The sequence below is a fragment of the Cornus florida genome, unplaced genomic scaffold (assembly GCF_030987335.1).
Source record: "Cornus florida cultivar Cherokee Brave unplaced genomic scaffold, ASM3098733v1 CherokeeBrave_3.0.0_Hap2_Chr08, whole genome shotgun sequence".
Taxonomy (NCBI): domain Eukaryota; kingdom Viridiplantae; phylum Streptophyta; class Magnoliopsida; order Cornales; family Cornaceae; genus Cornus; species Cornus florida.
Window position 1 is genome coordinate 90,436,593 of NW_026775578.1, and position 7,039 is coordinate 90,443,631.

Below are 7,039 nucleotides of genomic sequence, written 5' to 3' on the forward strand. Positions count from 1 at the left end.
TATTATTTGATAACTTCAATTTAACTTCCTTACATATAATTTCTAGCTTTATAGGCATTTAAAATATAGTACTCTTCTTCTAGGCCAGAGTATGGACCTTATTTAAATATAGTACTCTCCTTCTTGGCCAGAGTATGAACCTTATTTAATGTAGTACTCTCCTTCCAAGCCAGAGTATGGACCTTATATAATATATTACTCTCCTTCCAAGCCAGAGTATGGACCTTATATATTATAATCAAATTATATATATTCATATTCAATTCACATAAACAACTTCAATACTTCAGTTAAACACATCCAAGTATAAACTTCCAGTGAGTACACTCACCTTGGCTACTTTTCAAATTATTTATTTTGCCTTCGGTACTGTCGATGTGGTCCCTTCCGTCTCCTTGCCTGAACAAAATTATAATTACGTCATACCCATTTCTAAAGAAAAAATAAATAATACTTATCTGTTTCTCAATTCCATACACAATTATAGTACAAATTCTAATTCTAAATATTATATTAACTTTATCTCAACAATTCCAACAGTATCAATTATTTAAACCCATCTAATAGAATACTTGAATCAAGTAAAATCAATAAAGTAGATAAAGTTTATGTAGAACCACTTAACCAAGTTATCCATGAAAATACCAAACAATAAACCTACAATAGAAAATTTTGTATCTTGAGTACACTTAACCAAAATTCCAAATAGCAGTTTTATCCCCTTCCTTCTAAATTTTCTCCCTCTCTCTTTCTTTCTCTTTCCTCCTCACTCTCCCTTTAGCCACTTCCGCCCAAGGATTTCCTCTTTTAATTAATTTTTTTGTGGGTTCAGTACAATGGACACAGGACTAAATTTTTTTGTTTTCTCAATCAAACAAAACTTCCATAACCAACTTCCCAATCGCCTCTCTTACCATGATTAATTATATATTATAGGTATCAAGATATATCTAATTTACACACGCCCAGCAGATTTATCTCACTTTATAAAGATTAATAACTCAATTAAGAGAAAGACAATAAGATAAATAAAAGGGTAAAGTGCACTAAACCCCCCTGAATTTTCTTCTCTTTCCCAAGAAACCCCCCTGAACTAACTGAAAGACACTTAACTCCCTTAACTATCTCTTTTGTTGCAAATCATCAAATATCCGTTAGAAAAATAACAGAAACCACAGCATGCCGGTCACGTGTGGGGCAAAATTTTTAAAAAGACAAAATTAGCCCTTATATCAGTTAAGAGATAAAATATTATAATATATATATATATATATATCATATTTGTATGTTTGATAAAATAGGCCATCTTCAGTCTCTTTCTCTTTTCCTACTGGTGAGACAAAGGTAGAATCAGAGCAGCCAAAGCTCTCTTCACCAAATCACCTTCAACTGTGCCGATGAATTCGCCATCTGCGAGGTGGGTATTAACCAGAGAGTTGGTCAGCGACGACGTGGATTGCGTCGTCTAGCGAAGCAGGGAGGTCTGAAATTGCGAAGTATACCGAAAAAGCGTCGGATCCTTGCCAAAACGCGAAAATAACACTGCATATAATAAGTTACAATCGAAGTGCCTATCCTAACACGCGTGAATAGCAGTTTTTGAACTACTCCAATTCCATCATTCTACTCAATTTGTTATCAATGAAAGAATTCCCTATATCAATTTCTAGTACAAAATCCTTATATCAATCACTTAATTCACTAATCAAACACCAAATTGAATCAACTGAAGGAAACCCAAAATTGAATCATGCCCAAACTTCAATTTTAATGCTAAAAAATTCCACATAATTGGATGAATTTTAAAAGACGCCCAAAAAAAAAAAAAGTGTGAATCAATCAGAGCTTAATTTTGGATTTTTTGTCAGCGAAATGTGATGAAATTTAACTGGGTAACAAGAGAATGAAATTTTGGTTCACCTGAGAAGGAAGAAGGTGAAGAGAGAAAGTGAAGACGAAAGGACAATGAAGCAACCCAAAAAGAAGCTGGGTCTTTAGTGGCCATATTTAGAGACACAAAGCTATTTTTTTTTTTTTTTTTGGAACTAGTTAGGAACGTAAGTGAAGCCGATGCGGTGCGAGCTTGTATGCCACCACTTCAACACAGATTGCCATCGTTACAAACGTGATTGCGCTCTCTCTACCTCTCCTCTGTGTTATCCTCTGCAACAATGGAGGTTTTGCTACACAGTCGATCAAAAAAAAATTATTTTTGATGTGTTGTCACTTTGTTATTGGAAATTGAAATTGCATGTGCCACATAAGCAGCTAAAGATAGATGACACTTAAAACGACTTCGTTCAACTAAAGGGCTAAAAGGTAATTTAACTTTTCCGTTAACGGCTATTAACCTTTTGTCCTTCAATGCAACAAAATGATAGTTTACAGGGTTTTACTTACTTTAGGGGGGTTTCTTGCAATTGCATCATAGTTTAGGGGGGTTTAGTGCACTTTACCCTAAATAAAATTTATCCAACCCAACTCAATAATTCATTCTTAAGGAATTTGATTGAAAAATCTTCCAATAAGAAAAATTTCCAATAATAAAAAAAAACCCTCTACCTGTACGTAGTAATGTGTCTGAAATCCCTTTTCTTTTCCCTTTTCTCCTTGGCCGTACAAAGCTATTGATGTTTCTTCTCTTTTTAATTTAATTTTTCTTGGTGCCAGTAAACAACCCCAGAACTAATCCCTAATTTCGCTTCATATACATTACTTTGCATGTCTACAAGTTATATCTATCTCTACGTACACGTGGTGTGTGTGTGAATCCTTGTGCTGGCAACTCCAACTTTAGTCACCAACATAGAAAAATAAGTTTTGAATACAAAAGAATTAAATATTATAATATATACTTAAAGGTACTCATCGATTCTTACAATTTTCACTATTTACAGTCAACAAATGCCCACCACATATGACATCATCCATACCAACATGTAACAATTTTGCCTATTTATTTATTTATTATTATTTTTTGTTTCATTCACTTGACTGATACTACTTACTACTTAAATTAATAAGCTTTAACAAAAAAATAGCCCACCTCATTAAATATTCATATATAAATCATGTAAACTTAAAATTAAATTAAGCTAATGAATTAAATTTTTGTTCCGGGGCCTTACAATTCTTCCCCCCTTTAATTAATTTCGTCCTCGAAATTAAAATGCATGAAACATACCGAATAAGTGAGGATATTGCATTCTCATAGTTTCCTCGCTTTCCCAAGTCGCTTCTTCAACCGTGTGACTCCTCCATAATACTTTTACCAGTGATATAGTCTTATTTCAAAGCACTTGCTCTCGGTGATCCAAAATCTGTACCGGTTCTTCTACATAAGTTAAATCCTCCTTCAACTCTATCGGTTCCACAATTAAAACATGAGATGGATCCGATATATACTTCCGAAGCATAGACACATGGAAAACGTCATGTAATCTTGATAATTCTTCGGGTAACTCCAACCGATACGCTACTGCTCCTATCCGCTCCAGAATTTTGTACGGTCCAATGTACCTGGGGCTTAATTTACACTTCTTTCCAAACCTCATAATACCTTTCCAAGGAGAAATATAAATAAAAACAAAATCACCAACTTCAAATTCCAAATCCCTTCTTTTTCGCACATCTACATAACTTTTCTGTCTATCCTGTGCTACTTTCATGCGCTGCTGAATTACCTTCACTTTTTCTGTTGTAAGTGCAACCAATTCTGGACCCAATAACTTTCTTTCACCTACTTCACCCCAACACAATGGAGTTCTACATTTTATCCCATACAAAGCTTCATACGGTGCCATCCTAATAGTAGATTGATAACTATTGTTATAAACAAATTCAATCAACGGTAAATAGTTATCCTAACTAACTTTGAAATCCAGCACACAAGCTCTCAACATATCTTCCAAAATCTATATAGTTCGTTCTGATTTCCTATCCGTCTGCGGGTGAAAAGTTGTACTAAACTTCAAAGAAGTTTTCATGGCTTCATGTAAACTACACCAAAATCTCGAAGTGAACTTCGGATCCCTGTCACAAACAATGGAAACTGGAGCCCCATGTAAACATATGATCTCGTCAACATACAATCGAGCATACTCCCTTGTAGAATAAGTAGTTTTCACTGCCAGAAAATGAGCTGATTTCGTCAACCTATCAACTATAACCCAAATGGAATCATGTCCACTTTTTGATCTTGGAAGTCCTGTCACAAAATCCATTGTTACATGCTCCCATTTCCACTGTGGAACTGGCAACGGTGGCAACAACCCCGCTGGTTTCTGATGTTCAGCTTTCACTTGTTAACATACTAAACACTTTGATACAAATTCTGCAATTTCACGCTTCATAATGTTCCACCAGCAGTATTCCTTTAAATCCCTGTACATTTTAGTACCCCCCGGATGCATAGCATATATAGAACTGTGGGCTTCATCTAAAATATCTTTCTTCAGAGAAACATCATTTGGAACACAAATTCGACTTTTAAAATACAAAGTCCCATCATCCCTAACTATAAATTCAGTTTGCATACCTTCTTGAGCTTCTCTTCTTTTCTTATCCAGGAATACATCATGAATTTATAATTCTTTAATTCGATCCAGCAACAAAGGTCTCACCGTAACATGTGCAAACAATGCTCCTTTATTAGTAACTGTCAATCCAACTCCCATCAGTCTCAACTCCAAAATATTTGCCACCCGTGCACACTGTACACAAGATAGTCTCCCTAAAGACTTCCTACTCAAGGAATCTGCTACTACATTGGCCTTTCCAGGATGATGGTGAATATTACAATCATAATCTTTTATTAACTCCATCCAACACATCTGTCTCAAATTTAAGTCCTTCTATGTAAACAAATACTTCAAACTCTGATGATTAGTGAATATTTCACATATTTCACCATACAGATAATGCCTCCACAATTTCAAAGCAAAAACAATAGTAGCTAACTCCAAGTCATGCGTAGGATAATTCAATTCATGATTCTTCAATTGTCTAGAAACATATGCAATTACCTTGCCATTCTGCATCAAAACACAACCCAAACCCTGATGTGAAGCATCAGTGTAAATCACAAAACCTTCGCCACCACACGGAATAGTTAATACTGGGGCTGACGTTAACTTTTTCTTCAATTCTTCAAACTTCTTTGGCATTCCTCACTCCATACAAACTTTACTTCCTTCCGGGTCAACTTTGTTAATGGTAATGTAATACTAGAAAACCCTTGGATGAACTTCCTGTAATACTCTGCTAATCCTATAAAACTTCTGACTTCTATCACATTAGTAGGCCTTTCCCATTTCACCATTGCTTCGACTTTTGATGGGTCATCATAAATACCATCCCCAGCTACCACATGCCCCAAAAATACAACTTTATCAAGCCAAAACTCACATTTGCTGAACTTAGCAAAAAGTTGTTTTCCCGTAAAATCTGTAATACAATTTCTTAAATGCTTTTGATGTTCATCCACACTCCGAGAATATATCAAAATATCATCGATGAAGATAATAACAAAAGAGTCAACATAATGATGAAATACTTGATTCATTAAATCCATAAACACCGCTGGAGCATTGGTTAACCCAAAAGGCATTACCAATAACTCATAATGGCCATATCGAGTTCGAAAAGCAGTTTTAGAAATGTCACTATCCTTTACTTTCAACCGGTGATATCCTGACCTCAAGTCAATCTTAGAAAACACCTTTGCCTCTTCCAACTGATCAAAAAGATCATCAATTCGTGGCAATGGATACTTGTTTCTGGTTGTTACTTTATTTAACTGTCTATAGTCAATACACGACCGCATGGTACCATCCTCCTTCTTAACAAATAACACCGGTGCACCACATGGTGAAATGCTAGGTCGAATGTAGCCGTTATCCAGTAAATCTTGCAACTGTATATTCAACTCTTTCAATTCTATCGGTGCCATTCGATACGGAGCGATAGAAATTGGAGTTGTTCTCGGTACCAACTCAATGGTAAAATCTACCTCTCTGTCCACTGGCAATCCCGGTAATTCTTTTGGAAACACATCTGTGAATTCTCATACCACTGGTACATGTTCAAGTGTCACCTCTTTATTTTCAGAACTAACCACATAAGCCAAGTAACCCTGATACCCTTTCTTCAACAACTTTCTGGTTTGTATAGCTGAGATGAGACAGTTTGGAATAACAATTCTTTCTTCGGTAAATCTGAATTCTGTTTCCCCTGGTATCTGAAATACCACTTCTTTTCGAAAACAATCTATTGAAGCATGATATGCAAATAGCCAATTCATACCCAAAATGATATCAAAGTCTGGTATACCCAGCGGTATCAAATTCATTTTTAACTATCTATCTCCCATTTGCAATACACAATCCCGATATTCATTTGCAACCACTACCACTTCCCCCATTGGTGTTGAAATAAATAATTTACTATCTAATGATGAAAGTGGTCTACCCAAATGCATAGCAATAGATGATGCAACAAATGAATGAGTTGAGCCAGGATCAATAAGCACCGTAATATTTTTATCCAAAATAGAAAGTGTACCTGTCACCACTTCTGGTGTTGCTTGAGCATCTTGAAGTGTCATAGCAAACACTCTTCCCTGGGCTTGCGAACCACTTGTAGCACCCCTACCTCTTCTTGACGAGCTCCCCCGTGCAAAACTTTTACCAGAGCCGGCAACACTACCCACTGAAGTCAATCCTGTCAACATAGGACAATCTTTTTTCCGATGACCCGGCTGGTGGCAATGATAGCACTCATCTGCATTTAACACAGGACAATCCTTTTTCTGATGGCCTTCCCTTCCACATTAAAAATAACCCCTGCCATTACCACGTCCTCCAAAGCTACCTTGTTGTACAGATTTATGTTTGGAAAACCCTTGACCTCTGCAATACCTGACGTCTGCCCTTGAGATTCAATCTATACTCTGTAAAACACTCTTCGGGACGTCAAAGGGAACTCGAATAAATTTAACTCAAAAATCTCATTTTCTTTCAAAGATTCAATCTTTATAAAT